This window comes from Salmo salar, chromosome 08 (assembly GCF_965601325.2).
Source record: "Salmo salar chromosome 08, fSalSal1, whole genome shotgun sequence".
Classification (NCBI taxonomy): domain Eukaryota; kingdom Metazoa; phylum Chordata; class Actinopteri; order Salmoniformes; family Salmonidae; genus Salmo; species Salmo salar.
This window is the reverse complement of record NC_138298.1, coordinates 2,237,242-2,261,882: the sequence shown is the minus strand read 5'-3', so window position 1 is coordinate 2,261,882 and position 24,641 is coordinate 2,237,242. Positions and strand designations below refer to the sequence as shown.

Here is a 24,641-nt window from a genome sequence, read left to right as displayed (position 1 = left end):
TCGTGGACAAAATGCTTACAGCACCTGGTATTCCCAGGCGGTCTCCCATCCAAGTACTAACCAGGCCCGACCCTGCTTAGCTTCCGAGATCAGACGAGATCGGGCGTACCCAGGCTGGTATGGCCGTAAGCGAGAAACAATCTCTTGCTACAACATATATAGTCAAAGTGAGTGTGATAAACAGACATTGCATTTTCACCAATTAGATAAGCAGCTTGAACTTTGTGTCACTGAAAAAGTAGAAGAAATTACAAACACTGTTCCCATCACTTTTTAGCACAGGTAGTTGGATAAAATACAAACTTTATTTCCTTTCATCATTTGAACAGGGCAAAGGAGCACAAAGCACACACAAGCTGCATTCAGCAACAATATTCTTGTTTGTCTTATAAATACAAGGCAGATGCTAATTGAAAACACAAGGAAATTTGATCCTATTAAAAAGGCAGGAAGCTGCATTTAGTCAATTCATCATTAAATGCTTACTACAAGGCAGTGTTGCTGATGAAATAGTGCAGGGGCACACCCTCGTGGACAAAATGCTTACAGCACCTGGTATTCCCAGGCGGTCTCCCATCCAAGTACTAACCAGGCCCGACCCTGCTTAGCTTCCGAGATCAGACGAGATCGGGCGTACCCAGGCTGGTATGGCCGTAAGCGAGAAACAATCTCTTGCTACAACATATATAGTCAAAGTGAGTCTGATAAAACAGACATTTAGTCAATTCATCATTAAATGCTTAATACAAGGCAGTGTTGCTGATGAAATAGTGCAAGAGCACACCCTCGTGGACAAAATGCTTACAGCACCTGGTATTCCCAGGCGGTCTCCCATCCAAGTACTAACCAGGCCCGACCCTGCTTAGCTTCCGAGATCAGACGAGATCGGGCGTACCCAGGCTGGTATGGCCGTAAGCGAGAAACAATCTCTTGCTACAACATATATAGTCAAAGTGAGTGTGATAAACAGACATTGCATTTTCACCAATTAGATAAGCAGCTTGAACTTTGTGTCACTGAAAAAGTAGAAGAAATTACAAACACTGTTCCCATCACTTTTTAGCACAGGTAGTTGGATAAAATACAAACTTTATTTCCTTTCATCATTTGAACAGGGCAAAGGAGCACAAAGCACACACAAGCTGCATTCAGCAACAATATTCTTGTTTGTCTTATAAATACAAGGCAGATGCTAATTGAAAACACAAGGAAATTTGATCCTATTAAAAAGGCAGGAAGCTGCATTTAGTCAATTCATCATTAAATGCTTACTACAAGGCAGTGTTGCTGATGAAATAGTGCAGGGGCACACCCTCGTGGACAAAATGCTTACAGCACCTGGTATTCCCAGGCGGTCTCCCATCCAAGTACTAACCAGGCCCGACCCTGCTTAGCTTCCGAGATCAGACGAGATCGGGCGTACCCAGGCTGGTATGGCCGTAAGCGAGAAACAATCTCTTGCTACAACATATATAGTCAAAGTGAGTCTGATAAAACAGACATTTAGTCAATTCATCATTAAATGCTTAATACAAGGCAGTGTTGCTGATGAAATAGTGCAAGAGCACACCCTCGTGGACAAAATGCTTACAGCACCTGGTATTCCCAGGCGGTCTCCCATCCAAGTACTAACCAGGCCCGACCCTGCCTAGCTTCCGAGATCAGACGAGATCGGGCGTACCCAGGCTGGTATGGCCGTAAGCGAGAAACAATCTCTTGCTACAACATATATAGTCAAAGTGAGTGTGATAAACAGACATTGCATTTTCACCAATTAGATAAGCAGCTTGAACTTTGTGTCACTGAAAAAGTAGAAGAAATTACAAACACTGTTCCCATCACTTTTTAGCACAGGTAGTTGGATAAAATACAAACTTTATTTCCTTTCATCATTTGAACAGGGCAAAGGAGCACAAAGCACACACAAGCTGCATTCAGCAACAATATTCTTGTTTGTCTTATAAATACAAGGCAGATGCTAATTGAAAACACAAGGAAATTTGATCCTATTAAAAAGGCAGGAAGCTGCATTTAGTCAATTCATCATTAAATGCTTACTACAAGGCAGTGTTGCTGATGAAATAGTGCAGGGGCACACCCTCGTGGACAAAATGCTTACAGCACCTGGTATTCCCAGGCGGTCTCCCATCCAAGTACTAACCAGGCCCGACCCTGCTTAGCTTCCGAGATCAGACGAGATCGGGCGTACCCAGGCTGGTATGGCCGTAAGCGAGAAACAATCTCTTGCTACAACATATATAGTCAAAGTGAGTGTGATAAACAGACATTGCATTTTCACCAATTAGATAAGCAGCTTGAACTTTGTGTCACTGAAAAAGTAGAAGAAATTACAAACACTGTTCCCATCACTTTTTAGCACAGGTAGTTGGATAAAATACAAACTTTATTTCCTTTCATCATTTGAACAGGGCAAAGGAGCACAAAGCACACACAAGCTGCATTCAGCAACAATATTCTTGTTTGTCTTATAAATACAAGGCAGATGCTAATTGAAAACACAAGGAAATTTGATCCTATTAAAAAGGCAGGAAGCTGCATTTAGTCAATTCATCATTAAATGCTTACTACAAGGCAGTGTTGCTGATGAAATAGTGCAGGGGCACACCCTCGTGGACAAAATGCTTATCGCACCTGGTATTCCCAGGCGGTCTCCCATCCAAGTACTAACCAGGCCCGACCCTGCTTAGCTTCCGAGATCAGACGAGATCGGGCGTACCCAGGCTGGTATGGCCGTAAGCGAGAAACAATCTCTTGCTACAACATATATAGTCAAAGTGAGTCTGATAAAACAGACATTTAGTCAATTCATCATTAAATGCTTAATACAAGGCAGTGTTGCTGATGAAATAGTGCAAGAGCACACCCTCGTGGACAAAGTGCTTACAGCACCTGGTATTCCCAGGCGGTCTCCCATCCAAGTACTAACCAGGCCCGACCCTGCTTAGCTTCCGAGATCAGACGAGATCAGGCGTACCCAGGCTGGTATGGCCGTAAGCGAGAAACAATCTCTTGCTACAACATATATAGTCAAAGTGAGTGTGATAAACAGACATTGCATTTTCACCAATTAGATAAGCAGCTTGAACTTTGTGTCACTGAAAAAGTAGAAGAAATTACAAACACTGTTCCCATCACTTTTTAGCACAGGTAGTTGGATAAAATACAAACTTTATTTCCTTTCATCATTTGAACAGGGCAAAGGAGCACAAAGCACACACAAGCTGCATTCAGCAACAATATTCTTGTTTGTCTTATAAATACAAGGCAGATGCTAATTGAAAACACAAGGAAATTTGATCCTATTAAAAAGGCAGGAAGCTGCATTTAGTCAATTCATCATTAAATGCTTACTACAAGGCAGTGTTGCTGATGAAATAGTGCAGGGGCACACCCTCGTGGACAAAATGCTTACAGCACCTGGTATTCCCAGGCGGTCTCCCATCCAAGTACTAACCAGGCCCGACCCTGCTTAGCTTCCGAGATCAGACGAGATCGGGCGTACCCAGGCTGGTATGGCCGTAAGCGAGAAACAATCTCTTGCTACAACATATATAGTCAAAGTGAGTCTGATAAAACAGACATTTAGTCAATTCATCATTAAATGCTTAATACAAGGCAGTGTTGCTGATGAAATAGTGCAAGAGCACACCCTCGTGGACAAAATGCTTACAGCACCTGGTATTCCCAGGCGGTCTCCCATCCAAGTACTAACCAGGCCCGACCCTGCTTAGCTTCCGAGATCAGACGAGATCGGGCGTACCCAGGCTGGTATGGCCGTAAGCGAGAAACAATCTCTTGCTACAACATATATAGTCAAAGTGAGTGTGATAAACAGACATTGCATTTTCACCAATTAGATAAGCAGCTTGAACTTTGTGTCACTGAAAAAGTAGAAGAAATTACAAACACTGTTCCCATCACTTTTTAGCACAGGTAGTTGGATAAAATACAAACTTTATTTCCTTTCATCATTTGAACAGGGCAAAGGAGCACAAAGCACACACAAGCTGCATTCAGCAACAATATTCTTGTTTGTCTTATAAATACAAGGCAGATGCTAATTGAAAACACAAGGAAATTTGATCCTATTAAAAAGGCAGGAAGCTGCATTTAGTCAATTCATCATTAAATGCTTACTACAAGGCAGTGTTGCTGATGAAATAGTGCAGGGGCACACCCTCGTGGAGAAAATGCTTACAGCACCTGGTATTCCCAGGCGGTCTCCCATCCAAGTACTAACCAGGCCCGACCCTGCTTAGCTTCCGAGATCAGACGAGATCGGGCGTACCCAGGCTGGTATGGCCGTAAGCGAGAAACAATCTCTTGCTACAACATATATAGTCAAAGTGAGTCTGATAAAACAGACATTTAGTCAATTCATCATTAAATGCTTAATACAAGGCAGTGTTGCTGATGAAATAGTGCAAGAGCACACCCTCGTGGACAAAATGCTTAGAGCACCTGGTATTCCCAGGCGGTCTCCCATCCAAGTACTAACCAGGCCCGACCCTGCTTAGCTTCCGAGATCAGACGAGATCGGGCGTACCCAGGCTGGTATGGCCGTAAGCGAGAAACAATCTCTTGCTACAACATATATAGTCAAAGTGAGTGTGATAAACAGACATTGCATTTTCACCAATTAGATAAGCAGCTTGAACTTTGTGTCACTGAAAAAGTAGAAGAAATTACAAACACTGTTCCCATCACTTTTTAGCACAGGTAGTTGGATAAAATACAAACTTTATTTCCTTTCATCATTTGAACAGGGCAAAGGAGCACAAAGCACACACAAGCTGCATTCAGCAACAATATTCTTGTTTGTCTTATAAATACAAGGCAGATGCTAATTGAAAACACAAGGAAATTTGATCCTATTAAAAAGGCAGGAAGCTGCATTTAGTCAATTCATCATTAAATGCTTACTACAAGGCAGTGTTGCTGATGAAATAGTGCAGGGGCACACCCTCGTGGACAAAATGCTTACAGCACCTGGTATTCCCAGGCGGTCTCCCATCCAAGTACTAACCAGGCCCGACCCTGCTTAGCTTCCGAGATCAGACGAGATCGGGCGTACCCAGGCTGGTATGGCCGTAAGCGAGAAACAATCTCTTGCTACAACATATATAGTCAAAGTGAGTGTGATAAACAGACATTGCATTTTCACCAATTAGATAAGCAGCTTGAACTTTGTGTCACTGAAAAAGTAGAAGAAATTACAAACACTGTTCCCATCACTTTTTAGCACAGGTAGTTGGATAAAATACAAACTTTATTTCCTTTCATCATTTGAACAGGGCAAAGGAGCACAAAGCACACACAAGCTGCATTCAGCAACAATATTCTTGTTTGTCTTATAAATACAAGGCAGATGCTAATTGAAAACACAAGGAAATTTGATCCTATTAAAAAGGCAGGAAGCTGCATTTAGTCAATTCATCATTAAATGCTTACTACAAGGCAGTGTTGCTGATGAAATAGTGCAGGGGCACACCCTCGTGGACAAAATGCTTACAGCACCTGGTATTCCCAGGCGGTCTCCCATCCAAGTACTAACCAGGCCCGACCCTGCTTAGCTTCCGAGATCAGACGAGATCGGGCGTACCCAGGCTGGTATGGCCGTAAGCGAGAAACAATCTCTTGCTACAACATATATAGTCAAAGTGAGTCTGATAAAACAGACATTTAGTCAATTCATCATTAAATGCTTAATACAAGGCAGTGTTGCTGATGAAATAGTGCAAGAGCACACCCTCGTGGACAAAATGCTTACAGCACCTGGTATTCCCAGGCGGTCTCCCATCCAAGTACTAACCAGGCCCGACCCTGCTTAGCTTCCGAGATCAGACGAGATCAGGCGTACCCAGGCTGGTATGGCCGTAAGCGAGAAACAATCTCTTGCTACAACATATATAGTCAAAGTGAGTGTGATAAACAGACATTGCATTTTCACCAATTAGATAAGCAGCTTGAACTTTGTGTCACTGAAAAAGTAGAAGAAATTACAAACACTGTTCCCATCACTTTTTAGCACAGGTAGTTGGATAAAATACAAACTTTATTTCCTTTCATCATTTGAACAGGGCAAAGGAGCACAAAGCACACACAAGCTGCATTCAGCAACAATATTCTTGTTTGTCTTATAAATACAAGGCAGATGCTAATTGAAAACACAAGGAAATTTGATCCTATTAAAAAGGCAGGAAGCTGCATTTAGTCAATTCATCATTAAATGCTTACTACAAGGCAGTGTTGCTGATGAAATAGTGCAGGGGCACACCCTCGTGGACAAAATGCTTACAGCACCTGGTATTCCCAGGCGGTCTCCCATCCAAGTACTAACCAGGCCCGACCCTGCTTAGCTTCCGAGATCAGACGAGATCGGGCGTACCCAGGCTGGTATGGCCGTAAGCGAGAAACAATCTCTTGCTACAACATATATAGTCAAAGTGAGTCTGATAAAACAGACATTTAGTCAATTCATCATTAAATGCTTAATACAAGGCAGTGTTGCTGATGAAATAGTGCAAGAGCACACCCTCGTGGACAAAATGCTTACAGCACCTGGTATTCCCAGGCGGTCTCCCATCCAAGTACTAACCAGGCCCGACCCTGCTTAGCTTCCGAGATCAGACGAGATCGGGCGTACCCAGGCTGGTATGGCCGTAAGCGAGAAACAATCTCTTGCTACAACATATATAGTCAAAGTGAGTGTGATAAACAGACATTGCATTTTCACCAATTAGATAAGCAGCTTGAACTTTGTGTCACTGAAAAAGTAGAAGAAATTACAAACACTGTTCCCATCACTTTTTAGCACAGGTAGTTGGATAAAATACAAACTTTATTTCCTTTCATCATTTGAACAGGGCAAAGGAGCACAAAGCACACACAAGCTGCATTCAGCAACAATATTCTTGTTTGTCTTATAAATACAAGGCAGATGCTAATTGAAAACACAAGGAAATTTGATCCTATTAAAAAGGCAGGAAGCTGCATTTAGTCAATTCATCATTAAATGCTTACTACAAGGCAGTGTTGCTGATGAAATAGTGCAGGGGCACACCCTCGTGGAGAAAATGCTTACAGCACCTGGTATTCCCAGGCGGTCTCCCATCCAAGTACTAACCAGGCCCGACCCTGCTTAGCTTCCGAGATCAGACGAGATCGGGCGTACCCAGGCTGGTATGGCCGTAAGCGAGAAACAATCTCTTGCTACAACATATATAGTCAAAGTGAGTCTGATAAAACAGACATTTAGTCAATTCATCATTAAATGCTTAATACAAGGCAGTGTTGCTGATGAAATAGTGCAAGAGCACACCCTCGTGGACAAAATGCTTAGAGCACCTGGTATTCCCAGACGGTCTCCCATCCAAGTACTAACCAGGCCCGACCCTGCTTAGCTTCCGAGATCAGACGAGATCGGGCGTACCCAGGCTGGTATGGCCGTAAGCGAGAAACAATCTCTTGCTACAACATATATAGTCAAAGTGAGTGTGATAAACAGACATTGCATTTTCACCAATTAGATAAGCAGCTTGAACTTTGTGTCACTGAAAAAGTAGAAGAAATTACAAACACTGTTCCCATCACTTTTTAGCACAGGTAGTTGGATAAAATACAAACTTTATTTCCTTTCATCATTTGAACAGGGCAAAGGAGCACAAAGCACACACAAGCTGCATTCAGCAACAATATTCTTGTTTGTCTTATAAATACAAGGCAGATGCTAATTGAAAACACAAGGAAATTTGATCCTATTAAAAAGGCAGGAAGCTGCATTTAGTCAATTCATCATTAAATGCTTACTACAAGGCAGTGTTGCTGATGAAATAGTGCAGGGGCACACCCTCGTGGACAAAATGCTTACAGCACCTGGTATTCCCAGGCGGTCTCCCATCCAAGTACTAACCAGGCCCGACCCTGCTTAGCTTCCGAGATCAGACGAGATCGGGCGTACCCAGGCTGGTATGGCCGTAAGCGAGAAACAATCTCTTGCTACAACATATATAGTCAAAGTGAGTGTGATAAACAGACATTGCATTTTCACCAATTAGATAAGCAGCTTGAACTTTGTGTCACTGAAAAAGTAGAAGAAATTACAAACACTGTTCCCATCACTTTTTAGCACAGGTAGTTGGATAAAATACAAACTTTATTTCCTTTCATCATTTGAACAGGGCAAAGGAGCACAAAGCACACACAAGCTGCATTCAGCAACAATATTCTTGTTTGTCTTATAAATACAAGGCAGATGCTAATTGAAAACACAAGGAAATTTGATCCTATTAAAAAGGCAGGAAGCTGCATTTAGTCAATTCATCATTAAATGCTTACTACAAGGCAGTGTTGCTGATGAAATAGTGCAGGGGCACACCCTCGTGGACAAAATGCTTACAGCACCTGGTATTCCCAGGCGGTCTCCCATCCAAGTACTAACCAGGCCCGACCCTGCTTAGCTTCCGAGATCAGACGAGATCGGGCGTACCCAGGCTGGTATGGCCGTAAGCGAGAAACAATCTCTTGCTACAACATATATAGTCAAAGTGAGTCTGATAAAACAGACATTTAGTCAATTCATCATTAAATGCTTAATACAAGGCAGTGTTGCTGATGAAATAGTGCAAGAGCACACCCTCGTGGACAAAATGCTTACAGCACCTGGTATTCCCAGGCGGTCTCCCATCCAAGTACTAACCAGGCCCGACCCTGCTTAGCTTCCGAGATCAGACGAGATCAGGCGTACCCAGGCTGGTATGGCCGTAAGCGAGAAACAATCTCTTGCTACAACATATATAGTCAAAGTGAGTGTGATAAACAGACATTGCATTTTCACCAATTAGATAAGCAGCTTGAACTTTGTGTCACTGAAAAAGTAGAAGAAATTACAAACACTGTTCCCATCACTTTTTAGCACAGGTAGTTGGATAAAATACAAACTTTATTTCCTTTCATCATTTGAACAGGGCAAAGGAGCACAAAGCACACACAAGCTGCATTCAGCAACAATATTCTTGTTTGTCTTATAAATACAAGGCAGATGCTAATTGAAAACACAAGGAAATTTGATCCTATTAAAAAGGCAGGAAGCTGCATTTAGTCAATTCATCATTAAATGCTTACTACAAGGCAGTGTTGCTGATGAAATAGTGCAGGGGCACACCCTCGTGGACAAAATGCTTACAGCACCTGGTATTCCCAGGCGGTCTCCCATCCAAGTACTAACCAGGCCCGACCCTGCTTAGCTTCCGAGATCAGACGAGATCGGGCGTACCCAGGCTGGTATGGCCGTAAGCGAGAAACAATCTCTTGCTACAACATATATAGTCAAAGTGAGTGTGATAAACAGACATTGCATTTTCACCAATTAGATAAGCAGCTTGAACTTTGTGTCACTGAAAAAGTAGAAGAAATTACAAACACTGTTCCCATCACTTTTTAGCACAGGTAGTTGGATAAAATACAAACTTTATTTCCTTTCATCATTTGAACAGGGCAAAGGAGCACAAAGCACACACAAGCTGCATTCAGCAACAATATTCTTGTTTGTCTTATAAATACAAGGCAGATGCTAATTGAAAACACAAGGAAATTTGATCCTATTAAAAAGGCAGGAAGCTGCATTTAGTCAATTCATCATTAAATGCTTACTACAAGGCAGTGTTGCTGATGAAATAGTGCAGGGGCACACCCTCGTGGACAAAATGCTTACAGCACCTGGTATTCCCAGGCGGTCTCCCATCCAAGTACTAACCAGGCCCGACCCTGCTTAGCTTCCGAGATCAGACGAGATCGGGCGTACCCAGGCTGGTATGGCCGTAAGCGAGAAACAATCTCTTGCTACAACATATATAGTCAAAGTGAGTCTGATAAAACAGACATTTAGTCAATTCATCATTAAATGCTTAATACAAGGCAGTGTTGCTGATGAAATAGTGCAAGAGCACACCCTCGTGGACAAAATGCTTACAGCACCTGGTATTCCCAGGCGGTCTCCCATCCAAGTACTAACCAGGCCCGACCCTGCTTAGCTTCCGAGATCAGACGAGATCAGGCGTACCCAGGCTGGTATGGCCGTAAGCGAGAAACAATCTCTTGCTACAACATATATAGTCAAAGTGAGTGTGATAAACAGACATTGCATTTTCACCAATTAGATAAGCAGCTTGAACTTTGTGTCACTGAAAAAGTAGAAGAAATTACAAACACTGTTCCCATCACTTTTTACCACAGGTAGTTGGATAAAATACAAACTTTATTTCCTTTCATCATTTGAACAGGGCAAAGGAGCACAAAGCACACACAAGCTGCATTCAGCAACAATATTCTTGTTTGTCTTATAAATACAAGGCAGATGCTAATTGAAAACACAAGGAAATTTGATCCTATTAAAAAGGCAGGAAGCTGCATTTAGTCAATTCATCATTAAATGCTTACTACAAGGCAGTGTTGCTGATGAAATAGTGCAGGGGCACACCCTCGTGGACAAAATGCTTACAGCACCTGGTATTCCCAGGCGGTCTCCCATCCAAGTACTAACCAGGCCCGACCCTGCTTAGCTTCCGAGATCAGACGAGATCGGGCGTACCCAGGCTGGTATGGCCGTAAGCGAGAAACAATCTCTTGCTACAACATATATAGTCAAAGTGAGTCTGATAAAACAGACATTTAGTCAATTCATCATTAAATGCTTAATACAAGGCAGTGTTGCTGATGAAATAGTGCAAGAGCACACCCTCGTGGACAAAATGCTTACAGCACCTGGTATTCCCAGGCGGTCTCCCATCCAAGTACTAACCAGGCCCGACCCTGCTTAGCTTCCGAGATCAGACGAGATCGGGCGTACCCAGGCTGGTATGGCCGTAAGCGAGAAACAATCTCTTGCTACAACATATATAGTCAAAGTGAGTGTGATAAACAGACATTGCATTTTCACCAATTAGATAAGCAGCTTGAACTTTGTGTCACTGAAAAAGTAGAAGAAATTACAAACACTGTTCCCATCACTTTTTAGCACAGGTAGTTGGATAAAATACAAACTTTATTTCCTTTCATCATTTGAACAGGGCAAAGGAGCACAAAGCACACACAAGCTGCATTCAGCAACAATATTCTTGTTTGTCTTATAAATACAAGGCAGATGCTAATTGAAAACACAAGGAAATTTGATCCTATTAAAAAGGCAGGAAGCTGCATTTAGTCAATTCATCATTAAATGCTTACTACAAGGCAGTGTTGCTGATGAAATAGTGCAGGGGCACACCCTCGTGGACAAAATGCTTACAGCACCTGGTATTCCCAGGCGGTCTCCCATCCAAGTACTAACCAGGCCCGACCCTGCTTAGCTTCCGAGATCAGACGAGATCGGGCGTACCCAGGCTGGTATGGCCGTAAGCGAGAAACAATCTCTTGCTACAACATATATAGTCAAAGTGAGTGTGATAAACAGACATTGCATTTTCACCAATTAGATAAGCAGCTTGAACTTTGTGTCACTGAAAAAGTAGAAGAAATTACAAACACTGTTCCCATCACTTTTTAGCACAGGTAGTTGGATAAAATACAAACTTTATTTCCTTTCATCATTTGAACAGGGCAAAGGAGCACAAAGCACACACAAGCTGCATTCAGCAACAATATTCTTGTTTGTCTTATAAATACAAGGCAGATGCTAATTGAAAACACAAGGAAATTTGATCCTATTAAAAAGGCAGGAAGCTGCATTTAGTCAATTCATCATTAAATGCTTACTACAAGGCAGTGTTGCTGATGAAATAGTGCAGGGGCACACCCTCGTGGACAAAATGCTTACAGCACCTGGTATTCCCAGGCGGTCTCCCATCCAAGTACTAACCAGGCCCGACCCTGCTTAGCTTCCGAGATCAGACGAGATCGGGCGTACCCAGGCTGGTATGGCCGTAAGCGAGAAACAATCTCTTGCTACAACATATATAGTCAAAGTGAGTCTGATAAAACAGACATTTAGTCAATTCATCATTAAATGCTTAATACAAGGCAGTGTTGCTGATGAAATAGTGCAAGAGCACACCCTCGTGGACAAAATGCTTACAGCACCTGGTATTCCCAGGCGGTCTCCCATCCAAGTACTAACCAGGCCCGACCCTGCTTAGCTTCCGAGATCAGACGAGATCAGGCGTACCCAGGCTGGTATGGCCGTAAGCGAGAAACAATCTCTTGCTACAACATATATAGTCAAAGTGAGTGTGATAAACAGACATTGCATTTTCACCAATTAGATAAGCAGCTTGAACTTTGTGTCACTGAAAAAGTAGAAGAAATTACAAACACTGTTCCCATCACTTTTTACCACAGGTAGTTGGATAAAATACAAACTTTATTTCCTTTCATCATTTGAACAGGGCAAAGGAGCACAAAGCACACACAAGCTGCATTCAGCAACAATATTCTTGTTTGTCTTATAAATACAAGGCAGATGCTAATTGAAAACACAAGGAAATTTGATCCTATTAAAAAGGCAGGAAGCTGCATTTAGTCAATTCATCATTAAATGCTTACTACAAGGCAGTGTTGCTGATGAAATAGTGCAGGGGCACACCCTCGTGGACAAAATGCTTACAGCACCTGGTATTCCCAGGCGGTCTCCCATCCAAGTACTAACCAGGCCCGACCCTGCTTAGCTTCCGAGATCAGACGAGATCGGGCGTACCCAGGCTGGTATGGCCGTAAGCGAGAAACAATCTCTTGCTACAACATATATAGTCAAAGTGAGTGTGATAAACAGACATTGCATTTTCACCAATTAGATAAGCAGCTTGAACTTTGTGTCACTGAAAAAGTAGAAGAAATTACAAACACTGTTCCCATCACTTTTTAGCACAGGTAGTTGGATAAAATACAAACTTTATTTCCTTTCATCATTTGAACAGGGCAAAGGAGCACAAAGCACACACAAGCTGCATTCAGCAACAATATTCTTGTTTGTCTTATAAATACAAGGCAGATGCTAATTGAAAACACAAGGAAATTTGATCCTATTAAAAAGGCAGGAAGCTGCATTTAGTCAATTCATCATTAAATGCTTACTACAAGGCAGTGTTGCTGATGAAATAGTGCAGGGGCACACCCTCGTGGACAAAATGCTTACAGCACCTGGTATTCCCAGGCGGTCTCCCATCCAAGTACTAACCAGGCCCGACCCTGCTTAGCTTCCGAGATCAGACGAGATCGGGCGTACCCAGGCTGGTATGGCCGTAAGCGAGAAACAATCTCTTGCTACAACATATATAGTCAAAGTGAGTGTGATAAACAGACATTGCATTTTCACCAATTATATAAGCAGCTTGAACTTTGTGTCACTGAAAAAGTAGAAGAAATTACAAACACTGTTCCCATCACTTTTTAGCACAGGTAGTTGGATAAAATACAAACTTTATTTCCTTTCATCATTTGAACAGGGCAAAGGAGCACAAAGCACACACAAGCTGCATTCAGCAACAATATTCTTGTTTGTCTTATAAATACAAGGCAGATGCTAATTGAAAACACAAGGAAATTTGATCCTATTAAAAAGGCAGGAAGCTGCATTTAGTCAATTCATCATTAAATGCTTACAACAAGGCAGTGTTGCTGATGAAATAGTGCAGGGGCACACCCTCGTGGACAAAATGCTTACAGCACCTGGTATTCCCAGGCGGTCTCCCATCCAAGTACTAACCAGGCCCGACCCTGCTTAGCTTCCGAGATCAGACGAGATCGGGCGTACCCAGGCTGGTATGGCCGTAAGCGAGAAACAATCTCTTGCTACAACATATATAGTCAAAGTGAGTCTGATAAAACAGACATTTAGTCAATTCATCATTAAATGCTTAATACAAGGCAGTGTTGCTGATGAAATAGTGCAAGAGCACACCCTCGTGGACAAAATGCTTACAGCACCTGGTATTCCCAGGCGGTCTCCCATCCAAGTACTAACCAGGCCCGACCCTGCTTAGCTTCCGAGATCAGACGAGATCGGGCGTACCCAGGCTGGTATGGCCGTAAGCGAGAAACAATCTCTTGCTACAACATATATAGTCAAAGTGAGTGTGATAAACAGACATTGCATTTTCACCAATTAGATAAGCAGCTTGAACTTTGTGTCACTGAAAAAGTAGAAGAAATTACAAACACTGTTCCCATCACTTTTTAGCACAGGTAGTTGGATAAAATACAAACTTTATTTCCTTTCATCATTTGAACAGGGCAAAGGAGCACAAAGCACACACAAGCTGCATTCAGCAACAATATTCTTGTTTGTCTTATAAATACAAGGCAGATGCTAATTGAAAACACAAGGAAATTTGATCCTATTAAAAAGGCAGGAAGCTGCATTTAGTCAATTCATCATTAAATGCTTACTACAAGGCAGTGTTGCTGATGAAATAGTGCAGGGGCACACCCTCGTGGACAAAATGCTTACAGCACCTGGTATTCCCAGGCGGTCTCCCATCCAAGTACTAACCAGGCCCGACCCTGCTTAGCTTCCGAGATCAGACGAGATCGGGCGTACCCAGGCTGGTATGGCCGTAAGCGAGAAACAATCTCTTGCTACAACATATATAGTCAAAGTGAGTGTGATAAACAGACATTGCATTTTCACCAATTAGATAAGCAGCTTGAACTTTGTGTCACTGAAAAAGTAGAAGAAATTACAAACACTGTTCCCATCACTTTTTAGCACAGGTAGTTGGATAAAATACAAACTTTATTTCCTTTCATCATTTGAACAGGGCAAAGGAGCACAAAGCACACACAAGCTGCATTCAGCAACAATATTCTTGTTTGTCTTATAAATACAAGGCAGATGCTAATTGAAAACACAAGGAAATTTGATCCTATTAAAAAGGCAGGAAGCTGCATTTAGTCAATTCATCATTAAATGCTTACTACAAGGCAGTGTTGCTGATGAAATAGTGCAGGGGCACACCCTCGTGGACAAAATGCTTACAGCACCTGGTATTCCCAGGCGGTCTCCCATCCAAGTACTAACCAGGCCCGACCCTGCTTAGCTTCCGAGATCAGACGAGATCGGGCGTACCCAGGCTGGTATGGCCGTAAGCGAGAAACAATCTCTTGCTACAACATATATAGTCAAAGTGAGTGTGATAAACAGACATTGCATTTTCACCAATTAGATAAGCAGCTTGAACTTTGTGTCACTGAAAAAGTAGAAGAAATTACAAACACTGTTCCCATCACTTTTTAGCACAGGTAGTTGGATAAAATACAAACTTTATTTCCTTTCATCATTTGAACAGGGCAAAGGAGCACAAAGCACACACAAGCTGCATTCAGCAACAATATTCTTGTTTGTCTTATAAATACAAGGCAGATGCTAATTGAAAACACAAGGAAATTTGATCCTATTAAAAAGGCAGGAAGCTGCATTTAGTCAATTCATCATTAAATGCTTACTACAAGGCAGTGTTGCTGATGAAATAGTGCAGGGGCACACCCTCGTGGACAAAATGCTTACAGCACCTGGTATTCCCAGGCGGTCTCCCATCCAAGTACTAACCAGGCCCGACCCTGCTTAGCTTCCGAGATCAGACGAGATCGGGCGTACCCAGGCTGGTATGGCCGTAAGCGAGAAACAATCTCTTGCTACAACATATATAGTCAAAGTGAGTCTGATAAAACAGACATTTAGTCAATTCATCATTAAATGCTTAATACAAGGCAGTGTTGCTGATGAAATAGTGCAAGAGCACACCCTCGTGGACAAAATGCTTACAGCACCTGGTATTCCCAGGCGGTCTCCCATCCAAGTACTAACCAGGCCCGACCCTGCTTAGCTTCCGAGATCAGACGAGATCGGGCGTACCCAGGCTGGTATGGCCGTAAGCGAGAAACAATCTCTTGCTACAACATATATAGTCAAAGTGAGTGTGATAAACAGACATTGCATTTTCACCAATTAGATAAGCAGCTTGAACTTTGTGTCACTGAAAAAGTAGAAGAAATTACAAACACTGTTCCCATCACTTTTTAGCACAGGTAGTTGGATAAAATACAAACTTTATTTCCTTTCATCATTTGAACAGGGCAAAGGAGCACAAAGCACACACAAGCTGCATTCAGCAACAATATTCTTGTTTGTCTTATAAATACAAGGCAGATGCTAATTGAAAACACAAGGAAATTTGATCCTATTAAAAAGGCAGGAAGCTGCATTTAGTCAATTCATCATTAAATGCTTACTACAAGGCAGTGTTGCTGATGAAATAGTGCAGGGGCACACCCTCGTGGACAAAATGCTTACAGCACCTGGTATTCCCAGGCGGTCTCCCATCCAAGTACTAACCAGGCCCGACCCTGCTTAGCTTCCGAGATCAGACGAGATCGGGCGTACCCAGGCTGGTATGGCCGTAAGCGAGAAACAATCTCTTGCTACAACATATATAGTCAAAGTGAGTCTGATAAAACAGACATTTAGTCAATTCATCATTAAATGCTTAATACAAGGCAGTGTTGCTGATGAAATAGTGCAAGAGCACACCCTCGTGGACAAAATGCTTACAGCACCTGGTATTCCCAGGCGGTCTCCCATCCAAGTACTAACCAGGCCCGACCCTGCTTAGCTTCCGAGATCAGACGAGATCGGGCGTACCCAGGCTGGTATGGCCGTAAGCGAGAAACAATCTCTTGCTACAACATATATAGTCAAAGTGAGTGTGATAAACAGACATTGCATTTTCACCAATTAGATAAGCAGCTTGAACTTTGTGTCACTGAAAAAGTAGAAGAAATTACAAACACTGTTCCCATCACTTTTTAGCACAGGTAGTTGGATAAAATACAAACTTTATTTCCTTTCATCATTTGAACAGGGCAAAGGAGCACAAAGCACACACAAGCTGCATTCAGCAACAATATTCTTGTTTGTCTTATAAATACAAGGCAGATGCTAATTGAAAACACAAGGAAATTTGATCCTATTAAAAAGGCAGGAAGCTGCATTTAGTCAATTCATCATTAAATGCTTACTACAAGGCAGTGTTGCTGATGAAATAGTGCAGGGGCACACCCTCGTGGACAAAATGCTTACAGCACCTGGTATTCCCAGGCGGTCTCCCATCCAAGTACTAACCAGGCCCGACCCTGCTTAGCTTCCGAGATCAGACGAGATCGGGCGTACCCAGGCTGGTATGGCCGTAAGCGAGAAACAATCTCTTGCTACAACATATATAGTCAAAGTGAGTGTGATAAACAGACATTGCATTTTCACCAATTAGATAAGCAGCTTGAACTTTGTGTCACTGAAAAAGTAGAAGAAATTACAAACACTGTTCCCATCACTTTTTAGCACAGGTAGTTGGATAAAATACAAACTTTATTTCCTTTCATCATTTGAACAGGGCAAAGGAGCACAAAGCACACACAAGCTGCATTCAGCAACAATATTCTTGTTTGTCTTATAAATACAAGGCAGATGCTAATTGAAAACACAAGGAAATTTGATCCTATTAAAAAGGCAGGAAGCTGCATTTAGTCAATTCATCATTAAATGCTTACTACAAGGCAGTGTTGCTGATGAAATAGTGCAGGGGCACACCCTCGTGGACAAAATGCTTACAGCACCTGGTATTCCCAGGCGGTCTCCCATCCAAGTACTAACCAGGCCCGACCCTGCTTAGCTTCCGAGATCAGACGAGATCGGGCGTACCCAGGCTGGTATGGCCGTAAGCGAGAAACAATCTCTTGCTACAACATATATAGTCAAAGTGAGTCTGATAAAACAGACATTTAGTCAATTCATCATTAAATGCTTAATACAAGGCAGTGTTGCTGATGAAATAGTGCAAGAGCACACCCTCGTGGACAAAATGCTTACAGCACCTGGTATTCCCAGGCGGTCTCCCATCCAAGTACTAACCAGGCCCGACCCTGCTTAGCTTCCGAGATCAGACGAGATCGGGCGTACCCAGGCTGGTATGGCCGTAAGCGAGAAACAATCTCTTGCTACAACATATATAGTCAAAGTGAGTGTGATAAACAGACATTGCATTTTCACCAATTAGATAAGCAGCTTGAACTTTGTGTCACTGAAAAAGTAGAAGAAATTACAAACACTGTTCCCATCACTTTTTAGCACAGGTAGTTGGATAAAATACAAACTTTATTTCCTTTCATCATTTGAACAGGGCAAAGGAGCACAAAGCACACACAAGCTGCATTCAGCAACAATATTCTTGTTTGTCTTATAAATACAAGGCAGATGCTAATTGAAAACACAAGGAAATTTGATCCTATTAAAAAGGCAGGAAGCTGCATTTAGTCAATTCATCATTAAATGCTTACTACAAGGCAGTGTTGCTGATGAAATAGTGCAGGGGCACACCCTCGTGGACAAAATGCTTACAGCACCTGGTATTCCCAGGCGGTCTCCCATCCAAGTACTAACCAGGCCCGACCCTGCTTAGCTTCCGAGATCAGACGAGATCGGGCGTACCCAGGCTGGTATGGCCGTAAGCGAGAAACAATCTCTTGCTACAACATATATAGTCAAAGTGAGTCTGATAAAACAGACATTTAGTCAATTCATCATTAAATGCTTAATACAAGGCAGTGTTGCTGATGAAATAGTGCAAGAGCACACCCTCGTGGACAAAATGCTTACAGCACCTGGTATTCCCAGGCGGTCTCCCATCCAAGTACTAACCAGGCCCGACCCTGCTTAGCTTCCGAGATCAGACGAGATCAGGCGTACCCAGGCTGGTATGGCCGTAAGCGAGAAACAATCTCTTGCTACAACATATATAGTCAAAGTGAGTGTGATAAACAGACATTGCATTTTCACCAATTAGATAAGCAGCTTGAACTTTGTGTCACTGAAAAAGTAGAAGAAATTACAAACACTGTTCCCATCACTTTTTAGCACAGGTAGTTGGATAAAATACAAACTTTATTTCCTTTCATCATTTGAACAGGGCAAAGGAGCACAAAGCACACACAAGCTGCATTCAGCAACAATATTCTTGTTTGTCTTATGAATACAAGGCAGATGCTAATTGAAAACACAAGGAAATTTGATCCTATTAAAAAGGCAGGAAGCTGCATTTAGTCAATTCATCATTAAATGCTTACTACAAGGCAGTGTTGCTGATGAAATAGTGCAGGGGCACACCCTCGTGGACAAAATGCTTACAGCACCTGGTATTCCCAGGCGGTCTCCCATCCAAGTACTAACCAGGCCCGACCCTGCTTAGCTTCCGAGATCAGACGAGATCGGGCGTACCCAGGCTGGTATGGCCGTAAGCGAGAAACAATCTCTTGCTACAACATATATAGTCAAAGTGAGTGTGATAAACAGACATTGCATTTTCACCAATTAGATAAGCAGCTTGAACTTTGTGTCACTGAAAAAGTAGAAGAAATTACAAACACTGTTCCCATCACTTTTTAGCACAGGTAGTTGGATAAAATACAAACTTTATTTCCTTTCATCATTTGAACAGGGCAAAGGAGCACAAAGCACACACAAGCTGCATTCAGCAACAATATTCTTGTTTGTCTTATAAATACAAGGCAGATGCTAATTGAAAACACAAGGAAATTTGATCCTATTAAAAAGGCAGGAAGCTGCATTTAGTCAATTCATCATTAAATGCTTACTACAAGGCAGTGTTGCTGATGAAATAGTGCAGGGGCACACCCTCGTGGACAAAATGCTTACAGCACCTGGTATTCCCAGGCGGTCTCCCATCCAAGTACTAACCAGGCCCGACCCTGCTTAGCTTCCGAGATCAGACGAGATCGGGCGTACCCAGGCTGGTATGGCCGTAAGCGAGAAACAATCTCTTGCTACAACATATATAGTCAAAGTGAGTCTGATAAAACAGACATTTAGTCAATTCATCATTAAATGCTTAATACAAGGCAGTGTTGCTGATGAAATAGTGCAAGAGCACACCCTCGTGGACAAAATGCTTACAGCACCTGGTATTCCCAGGCGGTCTCCCATCCAAGTACTAACCAGGCCCGACCCTGCTTAGCTTCCGAGATCAGACGAGATCGGGCGTACCCAGGCTGGTATGGCCGTAAGCGAGAAACAATCTCTTGCTACAACATATATAGTCAAAGTGAGTGTGATAAACAGACATTGCATTTTCACCAATTAGATAAGCAGCTTGAACTTTGTGTCACTGAAAAAGTAGAAGAAATTACAAACACTGTTCCCATCACTTTTTAGCACAGGTAGTTGGATAAAATACAAACTTTATTTCCTTTCATCATTTGAACAGGGCAAAGGAGCACAAAGCACACACAAGCTGCATTCAGCAACAATATTCTTGTTTGTCTTATAAATACAAGGCAGATGCTAATTGAAAACACAAGGAAATTTGATCCTATTAAAAAGGCAGGAAGCTGCATTTAGTCAATTCATCATTAAATGCTTACTACAAGGCAGTGTTGCTGATGAAATAGTGCAGGGGCACACCCTCGTGGACAAAATGCTTACAGCACCTGGTATTCCCAGGCGGTCTCCCATCCAAGTACTAACCAGGCCCGACCCTGCTTAGCTTCCGAGATCAGACGAGATCGGGCGTACCCAGGCTGGTATGGCCGTAAGCGAGAAACAATCTCTTGCTACAACATATATAGTCAAAGTGAGTCTGATAAAACAGACATTTAGTCAATTCATCATTAAATGCTTAATACAAGGCAGTGTTGCTGATGAAATAGTGCAAGAGCACACCCTCGTGGACAAAATGCTTACAGCACCTGGTATTCCCAGGCGGTCTCCCATCCAAGTACTAACCAGGCCCGACCCTGCTTAGCTTCCGAGATCAGACGAGATCAGGCGTACCCAGGCTGGTATGGCCGTAAGCGAGAAACAATCTCTTGCTACAACATATATAGTCAAAGTGAGTGTGATAAACAGACATTGCATTTTCACCAATTAGATAAGCAGCTTGAACTTTGTGTCACTGAAAAAGTAGAAGAAATTACAAACACTGTTCCCATCACTTTTTAGCACAGGTAGTTGGATAAAATACAAACTTTATTTCCTTTCATCATTTGAACAGGGCAAAGGAGCACAAAGCACACACAAGCTGCATTCAGCAACAATATTCTTGTTTGTCTTATGAATACAAGGCAGATGCTAATTGAAAACACAAGGAAATTTGATCCTATTAAAAAGGCAGGAAGCTGCATTTAGTCAATTCATCATTAAATGCTTACTACAAGGCAGTGTTGCTGATGAAATAGTGCAGGGGCACACCCTCGTGGACAAAATGCTTACAGCACCTGGTATTCCCAGGCGGTCTCCCATCCAAGTACTAACCAGGCCCGACCCTGCTTAGCTTCCGAGATCAGACGAGATCGGGCGTACCCAGGCTGGTATGGCCGTAAGCGAGAAACAATCTCTTGCTACAACATATATAGTCAAAGTGAGTGTGATAAACAGACATTGCATTTTCACCAATTAGATAAGCAGCTTGAACTTTGTGTCACTGAAAAAGTAGAAGAAATTACAAACACTGTTCCCATCACTTTTTAGCACAGGTAGTTGGATAAAATACAAACTTTATTTCCTTTCATCATTTGAACAGGGCAAAGGAGCACAAAGCACACACAAGCTGCATTCAGCAACAATATTCTTGTTTGTCTTATAAATACAAGGCAGATGCTAATTGAAAACACAAGGAAATTTGATCCTATTAAAAAGGCAGGAAGCTGCATTTAGTCAATTCATCATTAAATGCTTACTACAAGGCAGTGTTGCTGATGAAATAGTGCAGGGGCACACCCTCGTGGACAAAATGCTTACAGCACCTGGTATTCCCAGGCGGTCTCCCATCCAAGTACTAACCAGGCCCGACCCTGCTTAGCTTCCGAGATCAGACGAGATCGGGCGTACCCAGGCTGGTATGGCCGTAAGCGAGAAACAATCTCTTGCTACAACATATATAGTCAAAGTGAGTCTGATAAAACAGACATTTAGTCAATTCATCATTAAATGCTTAATACAAGGCAGTGTTGCTGATGAAATAGTGCAAGAGCACACCCTCGTGGACAAAATGCTTACAGCACCTGGTATTCCCAGGCGGTCTCCCATCCAAGTACTAACCAGGCCCGACCCTGCTTAGCTTCCGAGATCAGACGAGATCAGGCGTACCCAGGCTGGTATGGCCGTAAGCGAGGAACAATCTCTTGCTACAACATATATAGTCAAAGTGAGTGTGATAAACAGACATTGCATTTTCACCAATTAGATAAGCAGCTTGAACTTTGTGTCACTGAAAAAGTAGAAGAAATTACAAACACTGTTCCCATCACTTTTTAGCACAGGTAGTTGGATAAAATACAAACTTTATTTCCTTTCATCATTTGAACAGGGCAAAGGAGCACAAAGCACACACAAGCTGCATTCAGCAACAATATTCTTGTTTGTCTTATAAATACAAGGCAGATGCTAATTGAAAACACAAGGAAATTTGATCCTATTAAAAAGGCAGGAAGCTGCATTTAGTCAATTCATCATTAAATGCTTACTACAAGGCAGTGTTGCTGATGAAATAGTGCAGGGGCACACCCTCGTGGACAAAATGCTTACAGCACCTGGTATTCCCAGGCGGTCTCCCATCCAAGTACTAACCAGGCCCGACCCTGCTTAGCTTCCGAGATCAGACGAGATCGGGCGTACCCAGGCTGGTATGGCCGTAAGCGAGAAACAATCTCTTGCTACAACATATATAGTCAAAGTGAGTCTGATAAAACAGACATTTAGTCAATTCATCATTAAATGCTTAATACAAGGCAGTGTTGCTGATGAAATAGTGCAAGAGCACACCCTCGTGGACAAAATGCTTACAGCACCTGGTATTCCCAGGCGGTCTCCCATCCAAGTACTAACCAGGCCCTACCCTGCTTAGCTTCCGAGATCAGACGAGATCGGGCGTACCCAGGCTGGTATGGCCGTAAGCGAGAAACAATCTCTTGCTACAACATATATAGTCAAAGTGAGTGTGATAAACAGACATTGCATTTTCACCAATTAGATAAGCAGCTTGAACTTTGTGTCACTGAAAAAGTAGAAGAAATTACAAACACTGTTCCCATCACTTTTTAGCACAGGTAGTTGGATAAAATACAAACTTTATTTCCTTTCATCATTTGAACAGGGCAAAGGAGCACAAAGCACACACAAGCTGCATTCAGCAACAATATTCTTGTTTGTCTTATAAATACAAGGCAGATGCTAATTGAAAACACAAGGAAATTTGATCCTATTAAAAAGGCAGGAAGCTGCATTTAGTCAATTCATCATTAAATGCTTACTACAAGGCAGTGTTGCTGATGAAATAGTGCAGGGGCACACCCTCGTGGACAAAATGCTTACAGCACCTGGTATTCCCAGGCGGTCTCCCATCCAAGTACTAACCAGGCCCGACCCTGCTTAGCTTCCGAGATCAGACGAGATCGGGCGTACCCAGGCTGGTATGGCCGTAAGCGAGAAACAATCTCTTGCTACAACATATATAGTCAAAGTGAGTGTGATAAACAGACATTGCATTTTCACCAATTAGATAAGCAGCTTGAACTTTGTGTCACTGAAAAAGTAGAAGAAATTACAAACACTGTTCCCATCACTTTTTAGCACAGGTAGTTGGATAAAATACAAACTTTATTTCCTTTCATCATTTGAACAGGGCAAAGGAGCACAAAGCACACACAAGCTGCATTCAGCAACAATATTCTTGTTTGTCTTATAAATACAAGGCAGATGCTAATTGAAAACACAAGGAAATTTGATCCTATTAAAAAGGCAGGAAGCTGCATTTAGTCAATTCATCATTAAATGCTTACTACAAGGCAGTGTTGCTGATGAAATAGTGCAGGGGCACACCCTCGTGGACAAAATGCTTACAGCACCTGGTATTCCCAGGCGGTCTCCCATCCAAGTACTAACCAGGCCCGACCCTGCTTAGCTTCCGAGATCAGACGAGATCGGGCGTACCCAGGCTGGTATGGCCGTAAGCGAGAAACAATCTCTTGCTACAACATATATAGTCAAAGTGAGTGTGATAAACAGACATTGCATTTTCACCAATTAGATAAGCAGCTTGAACTTTGTGTCACTGAAAAAGTAGAAGAAATTACAAACACTGTTCCCATCACTTTTTAGCACAGGTAGTTGGATAAAATACAAACTTTATTTCCTTTCATCATTTGAACAGGGCAAAGGAGCACAAAGCACACACAAGCTGCATTCAGCAACAATATTCTTGTTTGTCTTATAAATACAAGGCAGATGCTAATTGAAAACACAAGGAAATTTGATCCTATTAAAAAGGCAGGAAGCTGCATTTAGTCAATTCATCATTAAATGCTTACTACAAGGCAGTGTTGCTGATGAAATAGTGCAGGGGCACACCCTCGTGGACAAAATGCTTACAGCACCTGGTATTCCCAGGCGGTCTCCCATCCAAGTACTAACCAGGCCCGACCCTGCTTAGCTTCCGAGATCAGACGAGATCGGGCGTACCCAGGCTGGTATGGCCGTAAGCGAGAAACAATCTCTTGCTACAACATATATAGTCAAAGTGAGTCTGATAAAACAGACATTTAGTCAATTCATCATTAAATGCTTA

General features: G+C 42.5%; 58 non-coding genes across 58 annotated transcripts; all 58 read right to left on the bottom strand.

Annotated features, from left to right (window-relative positions):
• Positions 1 to 12: 12 nt before the first annotated feature.
• Positions 13 to 131, bottom strand: LOC145855248 (5S ribosomal RNA). The gene has a single exon (XR_014376135.1). It is a non-coding gene; the product is annotated as a 5S ribosomal RNA (ribosomal RNA).
• Positions 132 to 540: 409 nt separating this feature from the next.
• Positions 541 to 659, bottom strand: LOC145855247 (5S ribosomal RNA). Its single transcript, XR_014376134.1, has one exon. It is a non-coding gene; the product is annotated as a 5S ribosomal RNA (ribosomal RNA).
• Positions 660 to 798: 139 nt separating this feature from the next.
• Positions 799 to 917, bottom strand: LOC145855246 (5S ribosomal RNA). Its single transcript, XR_014376133.1, has one exon. It is a non-coding gene; the product is annotated as a 5S ribosomal RNA (ribosomal RNA).
• A 409-nt stretch (positions 918 to 1,326) lies between these two features.
• On the bottom strand, positions 1,327 to 1,445 carry LOC145855245 (5S ribosomal RNA). The gene has a single exon (XR_014376132.1). It is a non-coding gene; the product is annotated as a 5S ribosomal RNA (ribosomal RNA).
• Positions 1,446 to 1,584: 139 nt separating this feature from the next.
• On the bottom strand, positions 1,585 to 1,703 carry LOC145885769 (5S ribosomal RNA). Its single transcript, XR_014397353.1, has one exon. It is a non-coding gene; the product is annotated as a 5S ribosomal RNA (ribosomal RNA).
• A 409-nt stretch (positions 1,704 to 2,112) lies between these two features.
• LOC145855243 (5S ribosomal RNA) lies at positions 2,113 to 2,231 on the bottom strand. The gene has a single exon (XR_014376130.1). It is a non-coding gene; the product is annotated as a 5S ribosomal RNA (ribosomal RNA).
• Positions 2,232 to 2,640: 409 nt separating this feature from the next.
• On the bottom strand, positions 2,641 to 2,759 carry LOC145850748 (5S ribosomal RNA). Its single transcript, XR_014372596.1, has one exon. It is a non-coding gene; the product is annotated as a 5S ribosomal RNA (ribosomal RNA).
• Positions 2,760 to 2,898: 139 nt separating this feature from the next.
• LOC145882875 (5S ribosomal RNA) lies at positions 2,899 to 3,017 on the bottom strand. The gene has a single exon (XR_014394446.1). It is a non-coding gene; the product is annotated as a 5S ribosomal RNA (ribosomal RNA).
• A 409-nt stretch (positions 3,018 to 3,426) lies between these two features.
• LOC145855242 (5S ribosomal RNA) lies at positions 3,427 to 3,545 on the bottom strand. Its single transcript, XR_014376129.1, has one exon. It is a non-coding gene; the product is annotated as a 5S ribosomal RNA (ribosomal RNA).
• Positions 3,546 to 3,684: 139 nt separating this feature from the next.
• Positions 3,685 to 3,803, bottom strand: LOC145855241 (5S ribosomal RNA). Its single transcript, XR_014376128.1, has one exon. It is a non-coding gene; the product is annotated as a 5S ribosomal RNA (ribosomal RNA).
• Positions 3,804 to 4,212: 409 nt separating this feature from the next.
• Positions 4,213 to 4,331, bottom strand: LOC145855240 (5S ribosomal RNA). The gene has a single exon (XR_014376127.1). It is a non-coding gene; the product is annotated as a 5S ribosomal RNA (ribosomal RNA).
• A 139-nt stretch (positions 4,332 to 4,470) lies between these two features.
• On the bottom strand, positions 4,471 to 4,589 carry LOC145886621 (5S ribosomal RNA). The gene has a single exon (XR_014398206.1). It is a non-coding gene; the product is annotated as a 5S ribosomal RNA (ribosomal RNA).
• Positions 4,590 to 4,998: 409 nt separating this feature from the next.
• On the bottom strand, positions 4,999 to 5,117 carry LOC145855239 (5S ribosomal RNA). The gene has a single exon (XR_014376126.1). It is a non-coding gene; the product is annotated as a 5S ribosomal RNA (ribosomal RNA).
• A 409-nt stretch (positions 5,118 to 5,526) lies between these two features.
• Positions 5,527 to 5,645, bottom strand: LOC145855238 (5S ribosomal RNA). The gene has a single exon (XR_014376125.1). It is a non-coding gene; the product is annotated as a 5S ribosomal RNA (ribosomal RNA).
• A 139-nt stretch (positions 5,646 to 5,784) lies between these two features.
• Positions 5,785 to 5,903, bottom strand: LOC145882874 (5S ribosomal RNA). Its single transcript, XR_014394445.1, has one exon. It is a non-coding gene; the product is annotated as a 5S ribosomal RNA (ribosomal RNA).
• A 409-nt stretch (positions 5,904 to 6,312) lies between these two features.
• LOC145855237 (5S ribosomal RNA) lies at positions 6,313 to 6,431 on the bottom strand. The gene has a single exon (XR_014376124.1). It is a non-coding gene; the product is annotated as a 5S ribosomal RNA (ribosomal RNA).
• Positions 6,432 to 6,570: 139 nt separating this feature from the next.
• LOC145855236 (5S ribosomal RNA) lies at positions 6,571 to 6,689 on the bottom strand. Its single transcript, XR_014376123.1, has one exon. It is a non-coding gene; the product is annotated as a 5S ribosomal RNA (ribosomal RNA).
• Positions 6,690 to 7,098: 409 nt separating this feature from the next.
• On the bottom strand, positions 7,099 to 7,217 carry LOC145855235 (5S ribosomal RNA). The gene has a single exon (XR_014376122.1). It is a non-coding gene; the product is annotated as a 5S ribosomal RNA (ribosomal RNA).
• A 139-nt stretch (positions 7,218 to 7,356) lies between these two features.
• On the bottom strand, positions 7,357 to 7,475 carry LOC145887613 (5S ribosomal RNA). Its single transcript, XR_014399204.1, has one exon. It is a non-coding gene; the product is annotated as a 5S ribosomal RNA (ribosomal RNA).
• A 409-nt stretch (positions 7,476 to 7,884) lies between these two features.
• On the bottom strand, positions 7,885 to 8,003 carry LOC145855234 (5S ribosomal RNA). The gene has a single exon (XR_014376121.1). It is a non-coding gene; the product is annotated as a 5S ribosomal RNA (ribosomal RNA).
• A 409-nt stretch (positions 8,004 to 8,412) lies between these two features.
• On the bottom strand, positions 8,413 to 8,531 carry LOC145855232 (5S ribosomal RNA). The gene has a single exon (XR_014376119.1). It is a non-coding gene; the product is annotated as a 5S ribosomal RNA (ribosomal RNA).
• Positions 8,532 to 8,670: 139 nt separating this feature from the next.
• LOC145882873 (5S ribosomal RNA) lies at positions 8,671 to 8,789 on the bottom strand. Its single transcript, XR_014394443.1, has one exon. It is a non-coding gene; the product is annotated as a 5S ribosomal RNA (ribosomal RNA).
• Positions 8,790 to 9,198: 409 nt separating this feature from the next.
• On the bottom strand, positions 9,199 to 9,317 carry LOC145855231 (5S ribosomal RNA). The gene has a single exon (XR_014376118.1). It is a non-coding gene; the product is annotated as a 5S ribosomal RNA (ribosomal RNA).
• Positions 9,318 to 9,726: 409 nt separating this feature from the next.
• On the bottom strand, positions 9,727 to 9,845 carry LOC145855230 (5S ribosomal RNA). Its single transcript, XR_014376117.1, has one exon. It is a non-coding gene; the product is annotated as a 5S ribosomal RNA (ribosomal RNA).
• Positions 9,846 to 9,984: 139 nt separating this feature from the next.
• LOC145882872 (5S ribosomal RNA) lies at positions 9,985 to 10,103 on the bottom strand. The gene has a single exon (XR_014394442.1). It is a non-coding gene; the product is annotated as a 5S ribosomal RNA (ribosomal RNA).
• A 409-nt stretch (positions 10,104 to 10,512) lies between these two features.
• On the bottom strand, positions 10,513 to 10,631 carry LOC145855229 (5S ribosomal RNA). Its single transcript, XR_014376116.1, has one exon. It is a non-coding gene; the product is annotated as a 5S ribosomal RNA (ribosomal RNA).
• Positions 10,632 to 10,770: 139 nt separating this feature from the next.
• On the bottom strand, positions 10,771 to 10,889 carry LOC145855228 (5S ribosomal RNA). The gene has a single exon (XR_014376115.1). It is a non-coding gene; the product is annotated as a 5S ribosomal RNA (ribosomal RNA).
• A 409-nt stretch (positions 10,890 to 11,298) lies between these two features.
• On the bottom strand, positions 11,299 to 11,417 carry LOC145855227 (5S ribosomal RNA). The gene has a single exon (XR_014376114.1). It is a non-coding gene; the product is annotated as a 5S ribosomal RNA (ribosomal RNA).
• A 409-nt stretch (positions 11,418 to 11,826) lies between these two features.
• LOC145855226 (5S ribosomal RNA) lies at positions 11,827 to 11,945 on the bottom strand. Its single transcript, XR_014376113.1, has one exon. It is a non-coding gene; the product is annotated as a 5S ribosomal RNA (ribosomal RNA).
• Positions 11,946 to 12,084: 139 nt separating this feature from the next.
• On the bottom strand, positions 12,085 to 12,203 carry LOC145882871 (5S ribosomal RNA). The gene has a single exon (XR_014394441.1). It is a non-coding gene; the product is annotated as a 5S ribosomal RNA (ribosomal RNA).
• Positions 12,204 to 12,612: 409 nt separating this feature from the next.
• LOC145855225 (5S ribosomal RNA) lies at positions 12,613 to 12,731 on the bottom strand. The gene has a single exon (XR_014376112.1). It is a non-coding gene; the product is annotated as a 5S ribosomal RNA (ribosomal RNA).
• Positions 12,732 to 13,140: 409 nt separating this feature from the next.
• LOC145855224 (5S ribosomal RNA) lies at positions 13,141 to 13,259 on the bottom strand. The gene has a single exon (XR_014376111.1). It is a non-coding gene; the product is annotated as a 5S ribosomal RNA (ribosomal RNA).
• A 409-nt stretch (positions 13,260 to 13,668) lies between these two features.
• On the bottom strand, positions 13,669 to 13,787 carry LOC145855223 (5S ribosomal RNA). The gene has a single exon (XR_014376110.1). It is a non-coding gene; the product is annotated as a 5S ribosomal RNA (ribosomal RNA).
• A 139-nt stretch (positions 13,788 to 13,926) lies between these two features.
• Positions 13,927 to 14,045, bottom strand: LOC145855221 (5S ribosomal RNA). The gene has a single exon (XR_014376108.1). It is a non-coding gene; the product is annotated as a 5S ribosomal RNA (ribosomal RNA).
• A 409-nt stretch (positions 14,046 to 14,454) lies between these two features.
• On the bottom strand, positions 14,455 to 14,573 carry LOC145855220 (5S ribosomal RNA). The gene has a single exon (XR_014376107.1). It is a non-coding gene; the product is annotated as a 5S ribosomal RNA (ribosomal RNA).
• Positions 14,574 to 14,982: 409 nt separating this feature from the next.
• LOC145855219 (5S ribosomal RNA) lies at positions 14,983 to 15,101 on the bottom strand. Its single transcript, XR_014376106.1, has one exon. It is a non-coding gene; the product is annotated as a 5S ribosomal RNA (ribosomal RNA).
• Positions 15,102 to 15,510: 409 nt separating this feature from the next.
• On the bottom strand, positions 15,511 to 15,629 carry LOC145855218 (5S ribosomal RNA). The gene has a single exon (XR_014376105.1). It is a non-coding gene; the product is annotated as a 5S ribosomal RNA (ribosomal RNA).
• A 139-nt stretch (positions 15,630 to 15,768) lies between these two features.
• Positions 15,769 to 15,887, bottom strand: LOC145855217 (5S ribosomal RNA). Its single transcript, XR_014376104.1, has one exon. It is a non-coding gene; the product is annotated as a 5S ribosomal RNA (ribosomal RNA).
• A 409-nt stretch (positions 15,888 to 16,296) lies between these two features.
• LOC145855216 (5S ribosomal RNA) lies at positions 16,297 to 16,415 on the bottom strand. The gene has a single exon (XR_014376103.1). It is a non-coding gene; the product is annotated as a 5S ribosomal RNA (ribosomal RNA).
• A 139-nt stretch (positions 16,416 to 16,554) lies between these two features.
• Positions 16,555 to 16,673, bottom strand: LOC145855215 (5S ribosomal RNA). Its single transcript, XR_014376102.1, has one exon. It is a non-coding gene; the product is annotated as a 5S ribosomal RNA (ribosomal RNA).
• A 409-nt stretch (positions 16,674 to 17,082) lies between these two features.
• On the bottom strand, positions 17,083 to 17,201 carry LOC145855214 (5S ribosomal RNA). Its single transcript, XR_014376101.1, has one exon. It is a non-coding gene; the product is annotated as a 5S ribosomal RNA (ribosomal RNA).
• Positions 17,202 to 17,610: 409 nt separating this feature from the next.
• LOC145855213 (5S ribosomal RNA) lies at positions 17,611 to 17,729 on the bottom strand. The gene has a single exon (XR_014376100.1). It is a non-coding gene; the product is annotated as a 5S ribosomal RNA (ribosomal RNA).
• A 139-nt stretch (positions 17,730 to 17,868) lies between these two features.
• Positions 17,869 to 17,987, bottom strand: LOC145855212 (5S ribosomal RNA). The gene has a single exon (XR_014376099.1). It is a non-coding gene; the product is annotated as a 5S ribosomal RNA (ribosomal RNA).
• Positions 17,988 to 18,396: 409 nt separating this feature from the next.
• Positions 18,397 to 18,515, bottom strand: LOC145855210 (5S ribosomal RNA). Its single transcript, XR_014376097.1, has one exon. It is a non-coding gene; the product is annotated as a 5S ribosomal RNA (ribosomal RNA).
• Positions 18,516 to 18,654: 139 nt separating this feature from the next.
• LOC145882870 (5S ribosomal RNA) lies at positions 18,655 to 18,773 on the bottom strand. Its single transcript, XR_014394440.1, has one exon. It is a non-coding gene; the product is annotated as a 5S ribosomal RNA (ribosomal RNA).
• Positions 18,774 to 19,182: 409 nt separating this feature from the next.
• LOC145855209 (5S ribosomal RNA) lies at positions 19,183 to 19,301 on the bottom strand. The gene has a single exon (XR_014376096.1). It is a non-coding gene; the product is annotated as a 5S ribosomal RNA (ribosomal RNA).
• A 409-nt stretch (positions 19,302 to 19,710) lies between these two features.
• On the bottom strand, positions 19,711 to 19,829 carry LOC145855208 (5S ribosomal RNA). The gene has a single exon (XR_014376095.1). It is a non-coding gene; the product is annotated as a 5S ribosomal RNA (ribosomal RNA).
• Positions 19,830 to 19,968: 139 nt separating this feature from the next.
• On the bottom strand, positions 19,969 to 20,087 carry LOC145855207 (5S ribosomal RNA). Its single transcript, XR_014376094.1, has one exon. It is a non-coding gene; the product is annotated as a 5S ribosomal RNA (ribosomal RNA).
• A 409-nt stretch (positions 20,088 to 20,496) lies between these two features.
• LOC145855206 (5S ribosomal RNA) lies at positions 20,497 to 20,615 on the bottom strand. The gene has a single exon (XR_014376093.1). It is a non-coding gene; the product is annotated as a 5S ribosomal RNA (ribosomal RNA).
• A 139-nt stretch (positions 20,616 to 20,754) lies between these two features.
• Positions 20,755 to 20,873, bottom strand: LOC145882869 (5S ribosomal RNA). The gene has a single exon (XR_014394439.1). It is a non-coding gene; the product is annotated as a 5S ribosomal RNA (ribosomal RNA).
• A 409-nt stretch (positions 20,874 to 21,282) lies between these two features.
• Positions 21,283 to 21,401, bottom strand: LOC145855205 (5S ribosomal RNA). The gene has a single exon (XR_014376092.1). It is a non-coding gene; the product is annotated as a 5S ribosomal RNA (ribosomal RNA).
• Positions 21,402 to 21,810: 409 nt separating this feature from the next.
• Positions 21,811 to 21,929, bottom strand: LOC145855204 (5S ribosomal RNA). Its single transcript, XR_014376091.1, has one exon. It is a non-coding gene; the product is annotated as a 5S ribosomal RNA (ribosomal RNA).
• A 139-nt stretch (positions 21,930 to 22,068) lies between these two features.
• On the bottom strand, positions 22,069 to 22,187 carry LOC145882868 (5S ribosomal RNA). Its single transcript, XR_014394438.1, has one exon. It is a non-coding gene; the product is annotated as a 5S ribosomal RNA (ribosomal RNA).
• Positions 22,188 to 22,596: 409 nt separating this feature from the next.
• On the bottom strand, positions 22,597 to 22,715 carry LOC145855203 (5S ribosomal RNA). Its single transcript, XR_014376090.1, has one exon. It is a non-coding gene; the product is annotated as a 5S ribosomal RNA (ribosomal RNA).
• A 139-nt stretch (positions 22,716 to 22,854) lies between these two features.
• On the bottom strand, positions 22,855 to 22,973 carry LOC145857715 (5S ribosomal RNA). The gene has a single exon (XR_014378616.1). It is a non-coding gene; the product is annotated as a 5S ribosomal RNA (ribosomal RNA).
• A 409-nt stretch (positions 22,974 to 23,382) lies between these two features.
• LOC145855202 (5S ribosomal RNA) lies at positions 23,383 to 23,501 on the bottom strand. The gene has a single exon (XR_014376089.1). It is a non-coding gene; the product is annotated as a 5S ribosomal RNA (ribosomal RNA).
• Positions 23,502 to 23,910: 409 nt separating this feature from the next.
• LOC145855201 (5S ribosomal RNA) lies at positions 23,911 to 24,029 on the bottom strand. Its single transcript, XR_014376088.1, has one exon. It is a non-coding gene; the product is annotated as a 5S ribosomal RNA (ribosomal RNA).
• A 409-nt stretch (positions 24,030 to 24,438) lies between these two features.
• On the bottom strand, positions 24,439 to 24,557 carry LOC145855199 (5S ribosomal RNA). Its single transcript, XR_014376086.1, has one exon. It is a non-coding gene; the product is annotated as a 5S ribosomal RNA (ribosomal RNA).
• Positions 24,558 to 24,641: the final 84 nt, after the last annotated feature.